The sequence below is a fragment of the Magallana gigas genome, chromosome 4 (assembly GCF_963853765.1).
Source record: "Magallana gigas chromosome 4, xbMagGiga1.1, whole genome shotgun sequence".
Lineage (NCBI taxonomy): Eukaryota > Metazoa > Mollusca > Bivalvia > Ostreida > Ostreidae > Magallana > Magallana gigas.
This window is the reverse complement of record NC_088856.1, coordinates 51,073,497-51,095,972: the sequence shown is the minus strand read 5'-3', so window position 1 is coordinate 51,095,972 and position 22,476 is coordinate 51,073,497. Positions and strand designations below refer to the sequence as shown.

General features: G+C 32.9%; 1 protein-coding gene and 1 long non-coding RNA gene across 2 annotated transcripts in view; both read left to right on the top strand.

The window, feature by feature from the left end:
- LOC105342786 (tyramine beta-hydroxylase) overlaps positions 1-22,476 on the top strand; it is a 266,828-nt gene that overhangs the window by 112,158 nt on the left and 132,194 nt on the right. The window lies entirely within an intron of this gene.
- LOC136274909 (uncharacterized) lies at positions 6,778-9,841 on the top strand. Its single transcript, XR_010713360.1, has 2 exons — positions 6,778-7,294; positions 9,545-9,841. It is a non-coding gene; the product is annotated as an uncharacterized lncRNA (long non-coding RNA).

Genomic DNA, 22,476 nt, shown 5'->3' with positions numbered 1-22,476 from the left:
AACAGCCCGGTCATAAATTTAGTTTATCATATTTCTATCATAAAAATGTAAGTAACAAATAGATCAAAGTGAACACGGGTGGTGGTCGAGCCTCTGGCATTCCATAACAAACATGACAAAAAGATATAATCGGGGGGGGGGGGGGGGGGGGGTTGATTACGATCGTTAGGTTAATGTTACAGGTCTACTCTACAAACAAATTTAAAGAAAAACGAAGTAAAACAAAGTAACAGGTTAAAGATTAATTCTGAAATGAATATTGATTAAAGTATCGAATTATTATAACTGATTTTCAATTAAATAGTAAAAAAAAATACGGCATTAAAGTGTGCAGAAGCAGTGGTTTTTCAAAAAGCCATAAAAGATATATGGCCTTATTGATTTATGCATGTAAATTATGTTTATTAATAGTGTAACAAAAACAATATTTATACGAATAAAAGTAGAACGATATATTTAGTTTACTAAGACCGAGGTTTTCCGCAAACCTGGTGTCACTGTTCTGAACGCTAACCCCAATAGTATATGGTATAATGGTAATACCACAGACAGCATTGAGAGCTGTAACCCCGTTAACTTTTTTGTCGGTTCAGAGCTGTAACTCTGTTCGTATCAGGTGAGGTAATAGCATGTAAATGATATTCAGGTAATGTTGTGTAAGGTATTGTTTGAGACAGTCTGCTTAGGTAATCGTATTATATAATAGCATGCACATTGTCTCTAGGTGACCTTGCGTACTGCTGTAGTATTGTGCAAGTGTTTACGGTTACATGATATACAGGTATTGTTGGTTACTGACGCAGTGTTGTGTAAAGAAAGAAAAATGAGAGAATTAAAAAGTTTGGGTTACATGTACACCTGACTGCTGGTAGAGAACGGGTATTTAAAACCAGGGTAACATAGAAAAGATTTGACATATAAACACCGCATGTATTTTTCAGTGGAGCGATTTTCTTGCATGAATTATTATACTTTTGTGTCTGTGATGAATATCTGACCTGAAATAGAGGGTATCAAATAAAAACCGACTTGGAAAGCACGAAAATGTGTATTTTGTAGCCTTTGTTCCAATTTACGCATGAATAATATTGAAAAAGAAATAAACGTGATGTAAAGTTTGACCCGTCTGGATATGTGACAAAATTTGATGGTATAGAAAGCAATAAGAAAACAATATTGCATTAACAAAAAATAATTATAATCAAATTATTTTAAAAGGATTCTTCGGTCAAAATGATATTAATCTAAATAAAATTAGATTGTTTTATCATTAAATACTCGTAATTTTATAATTAAAATTAGTCTCTGGTTGGATGATGTTATTAGCAATTGCCATATTATGATTTGAGTCATTGTATAGCTTAAAGGTCATATGAAACGATATTCTGACCATATTGACTTATATACGGGAATGAGTTCATAAGTGCCTATTTAATATGACTGACAATGTTTTTTGGATATTTTATGCAAAATGTCAGCACCACGGTCGATCAAAATTTCTTAATCGGGAAAAGGATCATTGACCTACGCGGCTTACCTCCCGTACTTATGACGTCAGTAAGACCCAATTGCCTTATAAAGCTCTGTATTGAATACAGATATATATATCATTTTGCAGTAGATTAAAACGAAAAAAGTATTATTTTATATTAAAACTTATATAATCATACAGTAATCAACAACGGCAGTATATTTTCTCCCAAGAAATTAAATCGTATGCGGTTTTTTTTCATTTGACAGCGTGTGCTTATTCAGCTCGGAGACTCGAGAATGAGTGATTTCGTTATGGACCTACATGCAAATACATGTATATGCATCTATGCTTTGTTTCAACGTTAAAACACGTGTACACAAAGTATTGTCAAAAGATATTGCTACATATCCGTGTGTCTGAAGTTTATATGCCAGATTAATTAGAATTTATAAATAGATCTAATTCTCAGATAAGATTTAAGAATGTCATAGCGGTATTTTACAGCCATTTTTAAATAAAAACAATACACAATGCCTCTGGCTCATTTGCCTGCCTTATACTTTCTATGTGACAAAATGAATTATATGTATCGAAGAAGAAAAGTGTGTTTCTGTTTTAAATTTTTTAGGACAATTTATTAATGGTGGAGCATTTTCTTTTGTTAATTTTTTACTTCAGTACGGGATATTCATCATGATATTGAAAATCTGATAGTTTTTTTTATTAACGACCAATTAAAACAAAACCATCTGTACTACGAATTCAAATGATCTCTTCTGAAAAGAAACACATGTTCATATATGCAAACATAGCTAAAATTGAATTGATAAACTACTGTAAAATTACAGTAGTTCTAATGCATTGTTTACATCGGAGGGTCTGTGTGACGTCATAAATCCACAAAATCAAGAACGATAAGCGGGGAACAATTTTTACAGGTGCCAAGTTTTCACGGTAGTTTCTCAGTAATGCAAAGGCAGATAAAGTTTACTACAGGTATTTCAACATTCGCTTATTCAAAGCTTTGTATATATGAAAGAAAATCGTATTGTTAAAAATCGTTTCATATGACCTTTAAGCCTCAACACTATATTATGTCATGTCTCTGAAGAAATAATTACATTGTGTAGTATATGTAACTGATTTGATAATGTGCTTTAAAGATATTTTAGGTTGATGTCATTGTGCAAATTGTGCAGACCTGATAACGATTTTATGTTCAGTTAAATTTCTATAGCTTCTTTTAATCAACTCACTTTTTGTATTCGAAATCCTTTTGCTAGCAGCCATGTCTTAAAAACATCAATTCCCTGACCAAAACACTAAAATAAATGTTTTTCCCAAGAAACTTGGCAAACTCCAATTGGATGGAACTCTCAGAATTGTATGATACAATGTATTCCTCAATTCCTATCGGATCAGGATTTCTTTTTGTGATGTCATACACTGAGGGCACTGTAGACTGAGAGGATTGTGATGTTCCGATTGTGAACTAATTTGAAATGACAACCAATCACAAAAAATTGTAAACAAAGATTTGTTAGTTTCATTGCTGTAATGTAATTTAAGAAATTATACAAGATGAAAATGCTCTGATGTAATTTTGATCATAGATTGTTGTACAATAATTTTTTGAAAAGTGAATGAATCTTTTACTTAGGTTATTTCAATGTTAAAACAATCAAAATTTGGTTTTAATTGTTTTTATAGCCATTAATGATAAGGACCATGCACAGGTGCTTTGGTCTCATATATGCATATGCATGATACCTGATATCCATATTACCAGTATTATATGTATATTAGGTATCATACATATACATGTATCAAGGTCCAAGCACCTGCTGGATCATGATGAAAGATTTTTCATTTGAATCATTTTGAATATGCAACATGGATGTGGAAGCATCCAAATTATGTTACGGTTAAACACAATTCTTTAATACCAAAATCACAATTCAATATTTGATAAATGTTGTTAAGTATTGGGATAATTTGACAATAGAGTTAGTGTCAGACAATGCCTTATTGTTTTCTTCCACTCCTTTTATGATTATAATAATATTTAAAACGTAAATTATACAAAGAAAGTTGGTATTTTACTTACATGCAAAAGTTTTGAATTGTGCACAGCATTTTAAGTTAGCTGCTTTCCAGAGTGGCTGCTTTCCATGATAACAAAAATTGTTTCGAATCTATAAATTGTGTCACCCAGACATTCAGGTATCTCAGAAATAATATATCCCGGCTTATGTCAAAGTCAGCCGCCACAGTCCCGAGCGTTTTCTCTGTATATAATATGATTATAAAATGTCCTAATATCTCAAATACCATCATCTCGAATATCCCGCTTCTGTTGAAGTATTTTTACGGTCCTACAAATTCTATTGTTTTGAATAAAAGTAAGAATATTTCGATCAGATTTTAATTTTCTCGTATTCACCTTCATGTACTTACATGCAAGTACATGAAAGAAAAAACATCTTTTCGTAGTTACATTTTACCGCCTTTTTCAACGGTCAGATGAAAATCAGATCCTGAACCCGTTCTTTTTTCATCGTCGCTATACAAAGTGAAGCTACAATAGAAAAAACGGATCTGATTTTAATTGCGGTCAGATGATTCTTATAATATTCATGTATTTGAATTAAATTGTATGGATGTGGAGAATGCAGAATACTGTAAACCAACTTTTCTTCGCGAGCGAGAACATCGGCGTCGCGAATATTTCCTGCCGCGAACCAACCCTTGTCGTATGGTTGTTATTACAACATAGGTCTTTATAAGGCTTTCTTGCTAAAAATTAGTCGTCGCGAACTAGTTGTGTTCAGTAAATCGCAAAACAAAGTTATCGCGAATAAAAGTTGGTTTACAGTAGATAAAATATAACTGAAAGATACAGATTTAATAACAATTTTTCAACTCATACTGTTTGCGAATTATTGCCATTTAAATGTCTGTACATGTAGACATGTATGTACATTGGTTTTTAGGGCACTTCCATATTGTGATGTATTTTTTATCGGAATAAACAATAAAATCAAGTTTTATTTTATAAATCGTTTCTTTCCCAAAACTGTCATCTAACAGCGTAGGGCAGTGGGTTCAGTACGGATATGTAAGTCACGAGTTAGAATCCCGCTGGTGATTTTTATTTGGTTAAATATTTTGGTTGAACATGGCCTTAAAGTCTTTTTTTGGTGAAATTTGAAAATTCTAAACCGATGAAAGTATTTCAATGATACTTAATACAGTGAAACTTCTCAAAACCGGCACCCCTGAAAACCAGCACCCCCTCGATATCGGCCGATTTAAAAAGTCCCGGCCAGCTCTCTCTTTATTTCTTATAAATGAACCCTTAGAAAACCGGCACCCCCTGACTACCGGACACCGGCCGTTTTTTTGTCGGCCGGCCTTTAACAAACGTGTGAAATATACCCTCACAAAACCGGCCTATAGCTAGAGGGCAGAGACACCCGTATAATTGACAGAAGGTGTGAAAACAGCAGGTACACCGACTCGACAGAGTGTCAGTGTGATAGGTGTTAATTACGCGTGCTGAATATGGTTTTTTAGCGGGTTGTTTAATTAATGTTGTTGTATTAAATGACTGAGAAATCGTGGTGTGGTTTTTTTTGTGTTTATTCTTATTTTATTTTTTAATTCATCGATTTGATTCGTATTTAGTTATTTGATTCTATTTTATACTACATTGAGTAAAGATTAGAACTCGGCGATAAGTAGAGTCAATGATACAAGTGGCAAAACTGTTTAGATAACAAATTCTTGATAAGACTTTTTTAAATGTGTTATCTACTGTGATTTTGTATTCTACATTTACACAAAGAATATTTTAATTTCATTTCAGATGTTTCCAAAACTAAAATATTTTATCACAGTTTCAATGTAAACGCAAAATGATATAAGCGGCCTTTCAAAGAAAATTTGACATATGACTGTGTACACACGTACATGTACAAAGTTGGTGTTCTATCCTTGAGATCATGTTTGCGCAATGCTTTTACATATCAACTGTAATTGTAATTATGTTAATATACATAGTTCATTTTTGCAATATATATTCAAATTCAAATCTTATTATTTTCTATAATTTACAAAAAAGCATTATACCTGTATATATCTTCACATGTATTGTGTTTTTATAAATGGATCAAACAGAGACATAATTTCCTTGACATTGGCTGGTTTTAACTAAACCTCAGTAAACCAGCACCCCCTGTAAACCGGCCATTTTGTCCGGTCCGGCAGCTTGCCGGTTTAGAGAAGTTTCACTGTAATACTTAATAATACACATTAATATTGACATACATCTATGTCCCGTACCAACTTAAAATTGAAGTTAAGTTTTAAATTTTATCAGGCTTTCTGTGGGAATCTTTAACTTTACAATCGTAATTCAAAATACCTTCATTCAATCATTAGGGTCTTCCGTTTCCAACGAAAGACCCTCTTGTTATTCTTCGGTTTCTTTAGGGTCTTCCGTTTTCAACGGAAGACCCTCTTGTTATTCTTCGGTTTCTTTTTATTAGGGTCTTCCGTTTCCAACGGAAGACCCTCTTGTTATTCTATTGTTTCTTTTTATTAGGGTTTTCCGTTTTTCAACGGAAAACCCTTCTGTTATTCTACTGTTTCTTATTATTATTTTTTTTTTTTTCCCGCAAATTTTGTGCACGAGATTTCTCGAACATTTTTTGTCTGATTGCTATGAAACTTTCAGGGTACGTAGATGATATTAATATCTCTAGACGTTTTTTTCAAATTTTTAAAATTCACTTCCGGTTATCAGTTATTGCCCTTTAATTGAAAATTTGGGGGTCTTTTGTCCAGAGTTGATCTCGGGAACTACAGATGATAGATGCATGAAATTTGGCGAAATTGTCGGTAACATTTTATAATTTTGCTGGCATGAAAATTTTGGTAATTTCTTTGTTAGTTTTTGAGCTATTTGTCGCCAAAGTTTAAGATTTTTTCGGGGCTGAAATTTTGTTGCTTTTTGTATTATAACCTTTAAACTAAAAATATTTTGTTAATACATATAGAACAAAAGTTGTTTAGAATAACGAGAGCTTTCATTTAAAATTAAGAAAAAAGGGCTGGCCCCTATAATTAGGGGTCAGCAGCTCATACACATATTTTTCTGATAGCAAAAATCGTTATTATTTTATGAAAAAAAATTAATTTAGTTATTGTTAATATATTAAATAATGTCATTTGGTATCAAATTAAACAAGTTCTGTCCTATATTTTTATTCAAATTTCATAAAACAAATATGTGAGAATCGTACATGAACGAGTTAATATGTCTACATAGACACACAAGCGAACAAATGCCACATTAAGGCCCAGGCATTTACTGCATTACGTTGTGTTGCGTCTTAGATAAATTGTTGTGATTAAATTTCATTTTTTTCATCTATATCATTTATGAATTCAATGAACACACATTATTTAAACGTTCTATGTGCAACTATTTGTCGGGGCGCCCCTGTTTGTGACCCCCGCGCGCGCGCGCCGAATGTAAACAGTAACGAACGGCATTGTAGAAAAGAGAGAGCCGTAATGCAGAAGAGAAGTTGTGTATTCTTTCGGTGTACACATGCATTTTCAATTTGCTGTGAAACATATGAACATGCACAGGGAACAATTAATACTACATATTTGTTTAAGGAGGATATTTTTCTCGTGTGAATCGTTTACGAGGAAATTCTGACAGCCACACTGCCGTTGATAAGCTACGAGTAATAAAGGAGAAAAGATGGACATTAAAGTGTGTGATTTATGTGGATGTTACTGAAGAAGGTGAGGCTTTTACTCCTTTTAAAGTTTCTTGTTAACTGGTTAAAATTTAGTATATAGTATAGATGTACATGTAAGTACGTGCACACTGTTAGATGTTTTTGTTATGGTGGGGGTGTTTGTTTACTAACGTGTAATTTTTACATGTTTCATGGGTGTTTAGACTCGCTCGAGGTTCATGGGGGACTGGAAAGGGTAACTGAATTTATCTATTTAAAAAAATAACAGATTGTGAATTTTCAACTCAAAATTCAAAGCAGGGTCTAATTAGAAACATATCATATATTCTTGTGCAGAGGACTCCAAATGTAGTCATGAATACCCTGTAGACATAACTTCAAGTAAATAAAATTGTATACTTCAGACTTCAGAGTTAAAACATGACTTTAATATCTTTATGATGCCGATCATTGTATCATTAAAGAGGTATAGCAGACCAACGGGTACCCGGTACATGTACTTGTACATGTAGGTTACAAGTTAGAACTATGCCTACCATTCTACCAGTTCACATAATTTTTCTTGTTTAGCAGTTATGATGTGTACTTAAATTGTCCTTGTTAATGTTTTAAATGTAATTTTTTATTCTCTTTTTTTAATCTGACTACTGGCAGTACTGGCGTGCGAGCAGTTCTCGCCGAGGACCATTTCTCGCTGGTGCACTGTTACATCATATTTTCGTATATAATTTTATGTGTTGATAAAATGACGTAACAATGCACTGGTGAGAAATGGTACTCTGCGAGAACTGATCGCACGCCAATATTGATTAATTACAGACAAAAACTGAAGGTTGCGAGTGTTATTTTTAATTGAACAACATTGTTTAAAATAATTCTTTATATATGTGACGATCAGACCGGTTTGAATACCAGTGCCAGATAGCTCAGTTGGTAGAGCACCTGACTAGAGATTCAGGGGGCCCAGGTTCAAATCCCTTCATTATTTCTCCCATCCTGTTACAATATTGGTGTTGTGACCAACCCCTGGAACTAACAGGTTAACTCGATCCTGCCAGGGATGATCTTCGAGGGTGAAGATCATTTAAGGGGGAGGAATGTGACGGTCAGACTGGTTTGAATACCGGTGCCAGATACATGTAGCTCAGTTGGTAGAGCACTTGACTAGAGATTCAGAGGGCCAGATTCGAATCCCACTTTGTTCCGTTGTTATTTCTCCCATCTTTTACATATACATGTATATCAGATATATGACAGATGATTAAGGTCATCACATGTTTTGCAAGATGCAATAAGTGTTAAAAACCTTTACTTTACAACAGAATACATTTAAGTGAATATTTATGTTTCTTGTTATTATTTGGTGTGGTTTTCTTGACAGTGTCGCATTAACAATTTACCCGCTCCTAAAACACAAACTTTCTTTTTGTGGATTCAGCTTACCGCTGATTGGCTGCTGTTGCAGCAGACAAATAAGATATGCAAGCACAAAACACAATGAACTTATCAGAGAATGAGTTGAGTTTATTTAAACTGTTGGAATTTGGGTATTTTTTTTAAAAATGTATACTTGTGACAAAACATATATGTGGTACATACAGCTGTAGCTTTATGAAGAAAATTTTGGTTAGACCATATATACCTATCATGCAAGTGAATGATATTTACAAAAAACTTGCAATTTATGGCGCATGAAATATACGCTAGTTTTATAAAGATTGACATACATGTAATGTACCACATTCTTTGAAAAATAATCTATTAAAAATTCTTCATTAAGTTTACTCATACATGTTTTATGCTTATTACACGTAGTATTGTTTTTAAAACATGTAATTTATAAGAAAATAAACAAAAACCCTCGCTAAATTTTTTTGCAAACAAAAAATACACAGTAGAATTGATAAAAAATGGTATACCAGAAGCTAATACCAGTACATGTACTTTGACGCTGTTCGGTGGGTAATATTCGTTTGTAATTTACGAATTGAAATATTGACTGTTGCACTACAAGTATGGTAATAAACTCTCTCTCTCTCAAACTCTCTCTCTTTCTCAATTTGATAAGTGTTTATACCTATGAAAATTTTTTAATATTATATTATGACTTGATATGCAAATTTTTGATCTTGTACTGCCTAAATGTTATGTCATGTATTGGGATATGTCATACTTATTACACTGCATGGTCAGTGTATTTTTTCCAGAAATACTATGCATATGTTAATGTAAACACAGCTATTACTAGTACATGTATGTAAACACAGCTAATTATTTTTTTTATTTATTTCAGCTCAAAACAGCCTCTTGTTACCACATGGCTTTTACCGGTACCTGTTGATTCTTGTGGGTCAGCTCCTGAGATTAACCTGTCACCTCTATCCACATGCATATTCCTTGTGTTCTACAGACTATTTACTGGTAATTCAAATTAAATCCGATAATGCATGAACAATAATGGAACTTGAAGAAAGCATCATGCCATGTTGTGGTTTGTGTTTGATAAGAAATTATGAAAACAAAATTAAGGCTGTTTAAAGAAATTCATAATTGCTGTGAAAATTTGTTTTTCAATAAAAGTATACAATTATGTTTCCTTTATTTTTTAATTCATAAAGATATTTAGATGTGTTTACATAATTGAACCCCCCCCCCCTCTATTTAATTGTCTGCATTAAGATTACATGTAGGATATGTAAATGTACATTTGACTTTGAAATAACATCTGCTATGATAATTACTTTTGAAATGAACAAGAAACAACCTATTTCTACCTTTCTAAGGTATATATGCATAAAAAAGTAGAAAAACATGTCAAATTTGAACATTTTTCATTGAAATCAACTCTGTCTCCAGCTACCTGGGTGTGTTTGAATTTAATTCTAATTTAAGGCAGATGTCTAACTTGTAGGTTGTAACTTACTGTTTTAGCATGGTTGTTAGAAGAAGACTAGAAATCAGAATAGATTAGATATTCACTAAATATGATTGTTAGCGTACTTTTTTCATGAAAACAAGAAATCACAAGCAGGACAGCTGTCTATTTGTTAATTAAAATGGTACAAATCATACAATAAACAAATAAAGATCACATTTTAGAATCATTGATGATTGTTTTCAAATATGTGTGAGAAATGACTCAAGGAAACTGCCATATGTTTCATAAAATTAGGTAAAACATTTCAAACCATGACTTTTTATGAAAATCAAAAGATTGGGGGGTGGGGGGTATACATGTAAGGGTATTTCTAAGTGATGTGAAGCTTTTATCATGATTATATCATGTAGGCATATGTTGTATTGAATAAGGTTTCTTTTTAAAGGTGGTTGAACAAAAGTTGACCTCTAAAAGGTCAGATAAAGATGTTTTACTATGGAGAACCCTGTAAATCTGTGTTTACTAAAGGAAATTGGAAATGGTGGGTTCACTTAAATGGCCATATTTTTATTAAACCTCAATGGAATTGGCAATATGTGGTATTCTTTTTCTCAGAATTGCATTAGCTTTCTTATTCTAAGACAAACCGTCTTTTCATAAAAATGTTAGTGTACTAAGTTAAAGATACAAGGAACAGTTTCGGATAAAGTACCGTCAATATTTTTGTAAAATTGAGAGTGACTGTACTTGAAGGTTTATCATTGTTGTGTAGATTCATGAAATGAATTTTAATGATTACCAATAGTTAGAGGGATGTCTCTTGTTGGAATTGGTAAGCAATATTAAGGCCCCTAATTTTAAGTACATGAGAAGCAGAAATAAATTGTGAAACTTGCGGCTATGACAGATATGTTGACTTTACAGTGAAATTGAAGGTTACAAACGGGAGGTTATATAACATGAAATGTAGGTGGATAGGATATTATATGCCTATTTAGTATTTACTGGGTATGAGGACAATAGCAAGTTTATTGTCCCCCAAGACAGCAAATATTTAATGAGGCAAAGCCAAGGGAAATAGTAGCTGTTGAATGGGACAATAAACTTGCTATTGTCCGAATAGTCAGTTAATTGGTATTTCATTATACAGAAGAAAACTTTATTTGTCAGCGATGCAGAATTTCTTGATGATAAACAAATTAGAGTTAAACCAAACTTTGTATTTAATGCGGCGATCTTATTAGGTCAGAGGTGTTCCGAGTTTAAGGTGATATGGGACACTTCCATGTTGTGACGTATTGTTTATCGAAATAAACAATAAAATAAAGTGTAATTATATAAGTACATGTAGTTTCTTCTCAAAAATGGTCACCTAACTCCTTAGCACAGTGGGTTAGAGGGTTTACTAGGAACCTATAAGTCATGAGTTCGAATCCCGCTGGGGTTTTTACAATTTTTACCTTTTTAAATATTTTTAAAAGCTATTTTTTGGTTAAATATTGTAAAATTTGAAAATTCTAAACCGGTGAAAAGTTTTCAATTATATAGTACTTTAATCCACATTAATATCGACAGATGTCCCATACCACCTTAAAAAGGAGGGAAATCAAATTCTGCTAATGAATGGTTTTGATGACTATTCACCATGGGCAGATAGCATGGATACTATTTTAGATAAAAAGGCATGTTTATGCGGGCGCCTTCTAGTGATCAATTTGTCGGTCTGTCCATCCGAGATGGCTTGACAGGAGCATAGCTTCTCTCCCCTTGGCCCAATCTGGCTCATACCTCATCCACAGGGTTTCTTTGGTTGAAGGATGTGCAGTGACCTTGAACCATGTTTTTTTCAGGTATAAGGTTAAGGTCATAGCAGAATTATATATATAAAATCCTTGTCTGGGGCATATCTTTTTTCCCTTTGGTCCAATCTGGCTAATACTCACAGAGTGTCTCTATGGTTAAACGATGTGCAGTGACCTTGCATGAAATTTCTAGGTAACGGGTGAAGATCATATCGGATCATGCAAAAATCCTTTTTTGAGAGCATATATAATTTCTACTAACCCCTATTTGGCTCAGACTTCACATAAGCAGAGCTTTTGAGTAAAGGGTGAAAGGGTGTGTAGTGACCTTGAACCTATTTTCAGTGAAAAGAAACTGTGAAGGTCATATCAGAATTATATTTTTAAAAATCCTTGTACGGAGTATATCTTCTCTCCCTTTGCTCCATTCAGCCTCATACTTTACCCACATGATGCCTTTGTTCAAAATATATGCAATGACCTCGAATGATATTTGTAGATGAAGAGTCAAGGTCATATCAGATCACACAAAAATCCATATTTTAAGAGCATAGATATACTCTCCTTTTAGCCCCTATTTGGCTAATATTTTACCTTTACAGAGTTTATTGGTTAATGGCGTGCAGTGACCTTGAACCAAGTCTGTCAATGTGAAGGTCATAGCAGATCTTTTTAAAATTAGTTTTAAATAGTAGATTATTTTCCAAATATGCTTAATCTTGCTCAGATTGAACAAAAATGCATGTATGTTAGGGGGAATGAAATTGAATTAAATGTTCTATGCCAGCTGGAAAAAATTCAAGTTATAGGTCAAGGTCAAAGCAGAATTCTCTGAAATAACATAAGCGGGGCCCTTTGAAATGTTCACCATTTCAATGTTGTCTGGTTCATAGTAATTTTACATAGAAAATATTCACAGAAGTACAGTAAAGTAAACTTAACATCGATAAGTTTCTGACAATTAATGACGCAACGAGCACACAGTACGAAAGGTCAACCTTTTGAAAAGCAGTGAAGAGGAAAAGTTGCTCAGAATTATGTTTTAAACAAAATTGATTTTTTACATAAATTTTAATTTTGCATTCTGGGTTAAGAAAAAAGATGTTAGTTCAAGGTAAAGTAAACTTGTACCTAAAATGAAGTCAAATTTGTTAAGTCGTACTTAAACACATTGGTTATTTGTTAAGTCGTTCTTGAAATGGTTAAGGGTTTTTGGTTAAGTCGTACTTAAAAACATTCGGATCATGTTAAGTTGTACCAAGAATCATTCGATTTTTTTTTTATCTTTTTGTACTTAGGTTTCTTTGTTACTAGATTAAGAACTCTGCTTCTTAGACGTACTTCTAGCGTTGCTTTCGACATTAGCGGAAAACCCACTCGTTGCTTTGCAACGAGCTTTGCTCTAGTTATTATTAGGGTCTTCCGTTTTCAACGGAAGACCCTCTTGTTATTCTTCGGTTTCTTTTTATTATTAGGGTCTTCCGTTTCCAACGGAAGACCCTCTTGTTATTCTTCGGTTTCTTTTTATTATTATTTTTTTTCTTTTTCTTTTTTTTCTGACTCCTTTTCGGCTTCATAACTCAAAAAGTTTTCAACTTTTTTAAAGGAAACTTTGAGGGATTATGTGCAATTATATTGCCTCAAAGATGTTAAAGTTTCCATAACAACGCCACTTCCGTTTTGACGTTACGTCATTTTTAAACTTTAAAAAAAGTCATTTTGTCCCCGACGTTTCTCAAAAACGCTTTAAGATAGAGTCTTGAAATTTTCTGTGGTTATGAATTTGGCAATTTACATGTGCAATAAGGCTGGAAATAAAAATCCGTCACTTCCAGTCGAAACCGGAAGTGAAACAAATTTTTCGAAAAAATGAATTTTCTGATCAAATCAAAAATGAATATGTGTTTTATAAAGCTTATCAAGCTGAATCTAACCCTGAAATCCGTTTTAAAATCGGACAATGCATTAAAGAGATATCGGGGTTTAAAAACTGATTTTTCCGGAAATTTTGTTTCCGCGTCCTTGGTTTAAGAAATAGCGTAATGTTCAAAGTAAAGTTAACTCGTACCAAAAATAATTGTTAAGTCGTACTTGAACAATTCGGATTTTTTTTGTTAAGTCGTTCTTGAATTCAGGAAGGTTTTTGTTAAGTCGTACTTAAAATCATTCGGATTTTGTTAAGTCGTACCAGGAATAATTCGATTTTTCATCCTTTTATTTTAGTTACTCTAGTTATTGGTTCAAGAGCTTTGCTTCTTACAGGAACTTCCAGCTTTACTTCGACATTAACGGAAGACCCACTCGTTGCTTTGCAACGAGCTTTGCTCTAGTTATTATTATTTTTTTTCTTTTCTTCTGACTCCTTTTTTGCCTCATAACTCAAAAGATTTTTAACCGATTTTGATGAAATTTTCAGAGATTTTTGCAAGTTGGCGTCCCTCAAAAATGTAAAAGTTTTAAAGAGAACGTCACCTCTGTTTTGACGTGACGTCATTTTTAAAAATTTCAAAAAGTCATTTTGTCCCGGACTTTTTTCAAAAATGCTTTAAGATAGAGGCTTCAAATTTTGAATGGTTATGATTTGATCGATTTACCTATGTAATAAGGCTGGAAATGAAAATCTATCACTTCCGGTCGAAACCGGAAGTAAAACAAATTTTTTGAAAAAATGAATTTTCTGATTTAATCAAAAATGTATATGTGTTTTGTAGAGCTTATTAAGCTGAATCTAACACTGAAAGCCGTTTTAAAATCGGACGATGCATTACAGAGATATCGGGGTTTAAAAATTGATTTTTCCGGAAATTTTGATTCCGCGTCCTTGGTTTAAAAAATAGTATAATGTTTATCGTAAAGTTAACTCGTACCAAAAATAATTGTTAAGTCGTACTTGAACACATTCGGATTTTTTTGTTAAGTCGTTCTTGAAATCAGAAAGGTTTTTGTTAGGTCGTACTTAAAATCATTCGGATTTTGTTAAGTCGTACCAGGAATAATTCGATTTTTTTCATCTTTTTATTTTAGTTACTCTTGTTATTGGTTTAAGAGCTCTGCTTCTTACAGGAACTTCCAGCTTTACTTCCGACATTAACGGAAGACCCACTCGTTGCTTTGCAACGAGCTTTGCTCTAGTTATTATTCTTTTTCTTTTCTTCTGACTCCTTTTTTGCTTCATAACTCAAAAGGTTTTTAACTGATTTTGATGAAATTTTCAGATATTCTTGCAAATTGGCGTCCCTTCAGAATGTAAAAATTTTGAAGAGAACGTCACCTGCGTTTTGACGTGACGTCATTTTCAAAAATTTAAAAAAGTCATTTTGTCCCGGACTTTTCTCAAAAACGCTTTAAGATAGAGGCTTGGAATTTTCACTGGTTATGATTTGGTCGATTTACCTCTGTAATAAGGCTCGAAATGAAAATCTGTCACTTCCGGTCGAAACCGGAAGTGAAACAAATTTTTCGAAAAAATGAATTTTCTGATCAAATTAAAAATGAATATGTTTTTTATAGAGCTTATCAAGCTAAATCTAACACTGAAAGCCGTTTCAAAATCGGACGATGCATTACAGAGATATCGGGGTTTAAAAATTGATTTTTCCGGAAATTTTTATTCCGCGTCCTTGGTTTAAAAAATAGCGTAATGTTAAAAGTAAAATTAACTCGTACCAAAAATAATTGTTAAGTCGTACTTGAACAATTCGGATTTTTTTTGTTAAGTCGTTCTTGAAATCGGAAAGGTATTTGTTAAGTCGTACTTAAAATCATTCGGATTTCGTTAAGTCGTACCAGGAATAATTCGATTTTTTCTTCTTTTTATTTTTGTTACTCTTGTTATTGGTTTAAGAGCTCTGCTTCTTACAGGAACTTCCAGCTTTACTTCCGACATTAACGGAAGACCCACTCGTTGCTTTGCAACGAGCTTTGCTCTAGTTATTATACTTTTTCTTTTTTTTTCTGACTTCTTTTCGGCTTCATAACTCAAAAAGTTTTTGACCGATTTTTATGAAACTTTCAGAGATAATGTGAAATTATAATGGCTCAAAGATGTTAAAGTTTCTATAGCAACGTCACTTCAGTTTTTACGTTACGTCATTTTTAAAATTTTCAAAAAGTCATTTTGTCCGCGGCTTTTTTCAAAAACGATTCAAGATAGAAAGTTGAAATTTTTAGAGCTTATATATTGATCGTTTTACCTCTGTAATAAGGCTGGAAATGAAAATCCGTCACTTCCGGTGGAAACCGGAAGTAAATCAAATTTTTCGAAAATTTGAATTTTTTGATCAAATAAAAAACGTATATGTATTTTGTAGAGCTAAATAAGCTGAATTTAACACTGAAAACCGTTTTTAAATCGGATGATTCATTACAGAGATATTGGGATTTAAAAATTGATTTTTCCGGAAATTTTGATTCCACGCTATTGGTTTAAAAAATAGCATAAAGTGAAAAGTTAAATTAACTCGTACCAAAAATAGTTGTTAAGTCGTACTTGAACAAATTCGGATTTTTTTTGTTAAGTCGTTCTTGAAATCGGAAAGTTTTTTGTTAAGTCGTACTTAAAATCATTCGTATTTTGTTAAGTCGTACCAGGAATAATTCGATTTTTTCATCTTTTTTTTTTAGTTACTTTTGTTATTGGTTTAAGAGCTCTGCTTCTTACAGGAACTTCCAGCTTTACTTCCGACATTAACGGAAGACCCACTCGTTGCTTTGCAACGAGCTTTGCTCTAGTTTTATTATTATTTTTTTTCTTTTTCTTTTTTTTCTGACTCCTTTTCGGCTTCATAACTCAAAAAGTTTTCAACTTATTTGAAGGAAACTTTCAGGGATTATGTGGAATTATAATGCCTCAAAGATGTTAAAGTTTCCATAACAACGTCACTTCCGTTTTGACGTTACGTCATTTTTAAACTTAAAAAAAAGTCAATTTGTCCGCGTCATTTCTCAAAAACGCTTTAAGATAGAGTCTTGAAATTTTCCGTGGTTATGAATTTGGCAATTTACATGTGCAATAAGGCTGGAAATAAAAATCCGTCACTTCCGGTCGAAACCGGAAGTGAAACAAATTTTTCGAAAAAATGAATTTTCTGATCAAATCAAAAATGAATATGTGTTTTATAGAACTTATCAAGCTGAATCTAACACTTAAATCCGTTTTAAAATCGGACGATGCATTAAAGAGATATTGGGGTTTAAAAATTGATTTTTCCGGAAATTTTGTTTCCGCGTCCTTGGTTTAAAAAATAGCGTAATGTTCAAAGTAAAGTTAACTCGTACCAAAAATAATTGTTAAGTCGTACTTGAACACATTCGGATTTTTTTTGTTAAGTCGTTCTTGAAATCAGGAAGGATTTTGTCAAGTCGTTCTTAAAATAATTCGGATTTTGTTAAGTCGTACCAGGAATAATTCGATTTTTTTCATCTTTTTATGTTAGTTACTCTTGTTATTGGCTAAAGAGCTTTGCTTCTTACAGGAACTTCCAGTTTTACTTCCGACATTAACGGAAGACCCACTCGTTGCTTTGCAACGAGCTTTGCTCTAGTTATTCTTTTTTTTTCTTTTTCTGACTTTTTTGGAGCGCTATTTCTCAAAAACTACACAACCGATATGCACAAAATTTTCAGGACTGATAAAGCATGATTGGTGCTACATATTAATCAATTTTCAAATGATGACGTCACTTCCGGTTTCAGATATTGACGATTTTGTAAATTTTTAAGGGTCATTTTGTCCACGCATCTCCTCCAAAACTAATCAAGATAGAAGCTTGAAATTTTCAGGGATTGTAGATGAATGTATGTAGATGTACCCCCATGCTTCCAATTATGAAAATTGCTCAAGGCCTCGAAGCTCGCCTGAACCTGAAGATTAGCACCAAATTTTTTCACGAAATTTTCGCACATTTTCTGTAATATCTTTTGATGTATAAATATTTTGTTAAAACATGTAATGCAAAAGCTGTTTATTTTGCAAGACCTTCAATTTGATATCAAGAAAAAGGGGCTGGCCCCTCAAATTAGGGGCCAAGATGGCTCTAAAGTATTCTTACAATAACTCTTTACTGAACAATATTTTGTTATTAATTATAGAAGCAAAAATGTTCACTGTACAGCTGTTTATCTATTCAGTACAATACCTTTGTCATATGTTACATAATTAGGGGTTTCAAGGGGCCAGAAGTTGAAAAATTTGATCATTAATATCAGAAAAAGGAGAAATATTTTGAATAGCACTGTAGAACAAAAGTTGTTTAAAATAATGTTCTCAACAATACGAATACTAAAATTTTGTTGTTGGTGGCCCCGGAATGGAGTTTAAGGGTCGGCCCCTAAAACATATTTATACAGATATCTTGAGAGAGGTTAACAATTCCTAAACACTTGTTGAACAAAATATGTTTATATTTGCAAGACCTTTAATTTGATATCAAGAAAAAGGGGCTGGTCCCTCAAATTAGGGGCCAAAATGGCTCTAAAGTATTCTAACAATAACTCTTTACTGAACAATACTTTGTTATTAATTATAGACGCAAAAATGCTCATTGTACAGCTGTTTATCTATTCAGTACAATACCTTAGTCATATGTTACGTAATTAGGGGTTTCAAGGGGCCAGAAATTGAAAAATTTGATCATAAATATCAGAAAAAGGAGAAATATTTTGAATAGCAAGGTAGAACAAAAGTTGTTCAAAATAATGTTCTTAACAAAATTATACCAAAAATGTTGTTGTTAATGGCCCCGATAAGGGGTTAAAGGGTCAGCCCCTAAAACACAGTTGTTTAGATATCTCGATAAAGTTTTACAATTTGTGAACACTTGTAGAACAAAATATGTTTAAATTAGCGAGACCTTTTATTTGATATCAAGAAAAAGGGGCTGACCCCTCAAATTAGGGGCTTGAAAGGCTATTAAGCCTTTTTATAATAACTCTTTTCTCGCCAATAATTTGATATTAATCATAAAGCAACAACGAAGCTTTTTTATGCTTAATTTAAAACTAAAATCCGTTTTAAAATCGGACGATGCATTACAATAATATTGGGATTTAAAAATTGAGTTTTCCGGAAATTTTGATTCCACGTTCTTGGTTAAGAAAATAGCGTTATGTTCAAAGTAAAATTAACACGTACCAAAAATAATTGTTAAGTCGTACTTGAACACATTCGGATTTTTTGGTTAAGTCGTTCTTGAAAACAGAAAGGTTTTTGTTAATTCGTACTTAAAATCATTCGGATTTTGTTATGTCGTACCAGGAATAATTCGATTTTTTTTCATCTTTTTATTATCGTTACTCTTGTTACTGGTTAAAGAGCTCTGCTTCTTACAGGAACTTCCAGCTTTACTTCCGACATTAACGGAAGACCCACTCGTTGCTTTGCAACGAGCTTTGCTCTAGTTAATAATTATAATCCTCATGTAAATAACATCTGATACGACTAAAGTTCGTATGTCTCCCGAAAGTAAGTAACCGTGCGGGATTTTAATTTGGGGAGAGGGGGGAGGGGAGGAGAAGGAGGGATTTACAGGTTTAGAATTGACTGACACACACTTTATAGGAAACACTACATGATATCTAGAAAAAATATGTTCTTATGACAGCTGTATTATTATTTTGATAAATCATACCGTCTTAAAGTTATTATGTGTGAATGGTAGTTGTCTGTCAGAACCATCGAAATCTCAAAAATTCCAGTTATCTTGTTACAACTACATCCAATATCTCTGCCACTCTGTGAAATGACAAAGATAAAGGACGCAGATTAATAATTCACTTAAGAGGATGTCCACCACCCTGTTTTGTACTATATATCAAAGTTTACCTATGGTAAGAATAAAAAGGGGTGCTCAGCGCCGAAAAAATGTCCATTCTACGGTTGTAATCTCCATCAATGAGATAATTAAACCGAAATTTATTCTGAATAATTTTTATAAAAGCAGGGATTCTGGTGCAGCAATAGTGGACTCTCAGTGTTGCCATTGGTACCTGTAAAAGATGAAAAAAAGAAAAAAAAAGTAAAATTAAAAAGGAAAACAAGAGAAAAGGTTTGAATTTTATCATTCACTCAACTCGCCAGACTTAGCGTGAAGAGTAATCCTTTGCTTAACTTTTGTAATACAGTAAAAGATTTTCGCAGAATCTGATACAGTACATGTAGCGTGATATACAGGACTACTGCGGTCATTCGTAGAAGCTAAATACAGAGGATTTTATATACAGAAAGACAGACGACGAGCGGAAAGTAAAATGGAAAAAAAGCCAAGACGGAAAGCAGATGAAACATTGTGTTTTGATCTTCTGGGAAGGGGGGGGGGGGCTTTAGGTGGTATTGGACATCTGTCGAGAGTAATGTGGATTTTGTACACTATAATTGAAATACTTTCATCGGATTAGAATTTTCAGGTTTTACGATATTAAACCAATAAATAGCTTTCAAAAATATTCGGAGAGGTAAAAATTGTAAATTCCCCAGCGGGATTCGAACTCATGACGTACAGATTCGTAAAAACCCACTGCGCTACCCTGTTGGGTGACAATATTGAGAAAGACACTTCTTATATAATACACTTGGTTTTATTGTTTATTTCGATAAACAATACGTCACAACATGGAAGTGTCCCATACCACTCTTAATAATATGACACAATCCAAGCGATCCGTAATAAGTGCGTGGTTCAAACTGTTCCGTTTGTTACTGTTGCTTTATATAAGAAGAAGACCAAACTTTAAAATCCTAGACGGAAGTATATTAATTGTAGGTAAAATGATCGCATACTGAATTATAAAGAGGAAATAAAAGACAATTTAGAATATAAGCATAATAATTCATTTTCAGATTGGAAATTCGGGTGTTAGGTTTATTATAGCTGCCTAACTACAGATATGCTCAAAATGTAGTAAACATATTAGAAACCATATACTTTATTATGACAGATATGTAAGAACTTTGTGAATATGAATAATTAATACTAAAATTTGAGAAGACTAGACCAGGCAGCACTTTAATAGAGGCACTTCACTTTCGAAAGTTGTGAGGAATGGATAGCAGGACTGTTAGGCCATGAACGTTTAGGCCCATATGTGTTTAAGGACCAATTTTAAAATGTTTTGGCACCATCGATAATTTTTTTCTCTTCAATTCACTTTATTTACAAACGTAAATTTTTTTATATTTTTGATTAGTTTAAGAAATAATTTTTCTATGTTAATATTCTTGTTATTACATTGATACGTTGATCTACTGGTTATGTAATATCGATATTACGGGTCTTAATTATTAATTAAGCGAGGAAGTAGACGTAGGTGTCAATACAAATTTTACTATAAATTATTACCATAATTGCGCAACTTTAGATAGAGGTTATATACATTCAAAACAAACTTTTAAGGAAAATCCTCTTCAATTTTTATTTTTGGACCCCCCTTCCTACATGTGCATCCAGGAAGGCATGCTACTTTTTTACGTGAAAGTTACACATGTACTTGAAAATCAAGCCCATCCCCCCCCCCCGAAAAAAACTATAAAAAAATCAAATAACCTCGCAATATTACAAAAGTGGAATAGTCAAATATCTTAGACAATTTTAACTTACACATATCATAAAAGAAAAACGCACCAAAGTCAAAGGGGAATTCGGGAATTATTTTGCCTCAGCTTTGCCACCTTGACAAATCCACCCCTGCTATATATAAGTTAATCACGTGACGATCACAAAGGACAACAAGAACAGGAAGAAATTACCGTAATCGCCATGTTGGATTTTTGTAGAGGTTTGTTTTATAAACTTAATTAATTACTATTTCATTTTTCTAAAAATTCAAAATAAAATAAATTTTAAAAAAGGGTTAAAAAAGATCTTAATCAAGAAACTCGAACTATTGTATACGTGTGCACATTCAGCATGCAAATTATATGGACATGAGATTAATTGAATGATTTACTGGAGTATGATAAACTATTAGTGATCGATTATTTTTCTTCAGAATATCTCTTTAAATCCCATCAAAGTATCTGACCATGGACCCTGAGTACAGCCTTCAGGATGTGTTACGGTGTCATTTCTGTGAGACCCCGGGCCCCGCTATGTACTGTGTCATTTGTAACAAATATCTGTGTAAAGCCTGTGAGGGGGGCCATATATCTGATCTACCTAAAGAACACAAAGTGCTGCCATTTAAAAAGAGGGGATATACTCCAAAGTGTCAAAAAAACATTCCTCAGAAATGTGAAAATTACTGTGAACAATGTGGCGTTCCTATTTGTGCTACATGTGCTTCTTCTGAAGAATACAATGACCATAAATTTATTGAAATAACTAAAACCATGGACAACAAGAAAGAAATCATTCAAACAAATTTACGTGAACTAGAGAAATCCATTTATCTTAAATATCAAGAGATTGCATCCATCATCACAGACCAGAAATCTGCTCTAAATGAATACTCCAAGAAATCAATAACAGAAATCGACAGACATGGAGAAGACTTGCACAGAGAAATAAGCACCATTATCAGAAACATGAAATCTAACGTGGAGGAAATGGA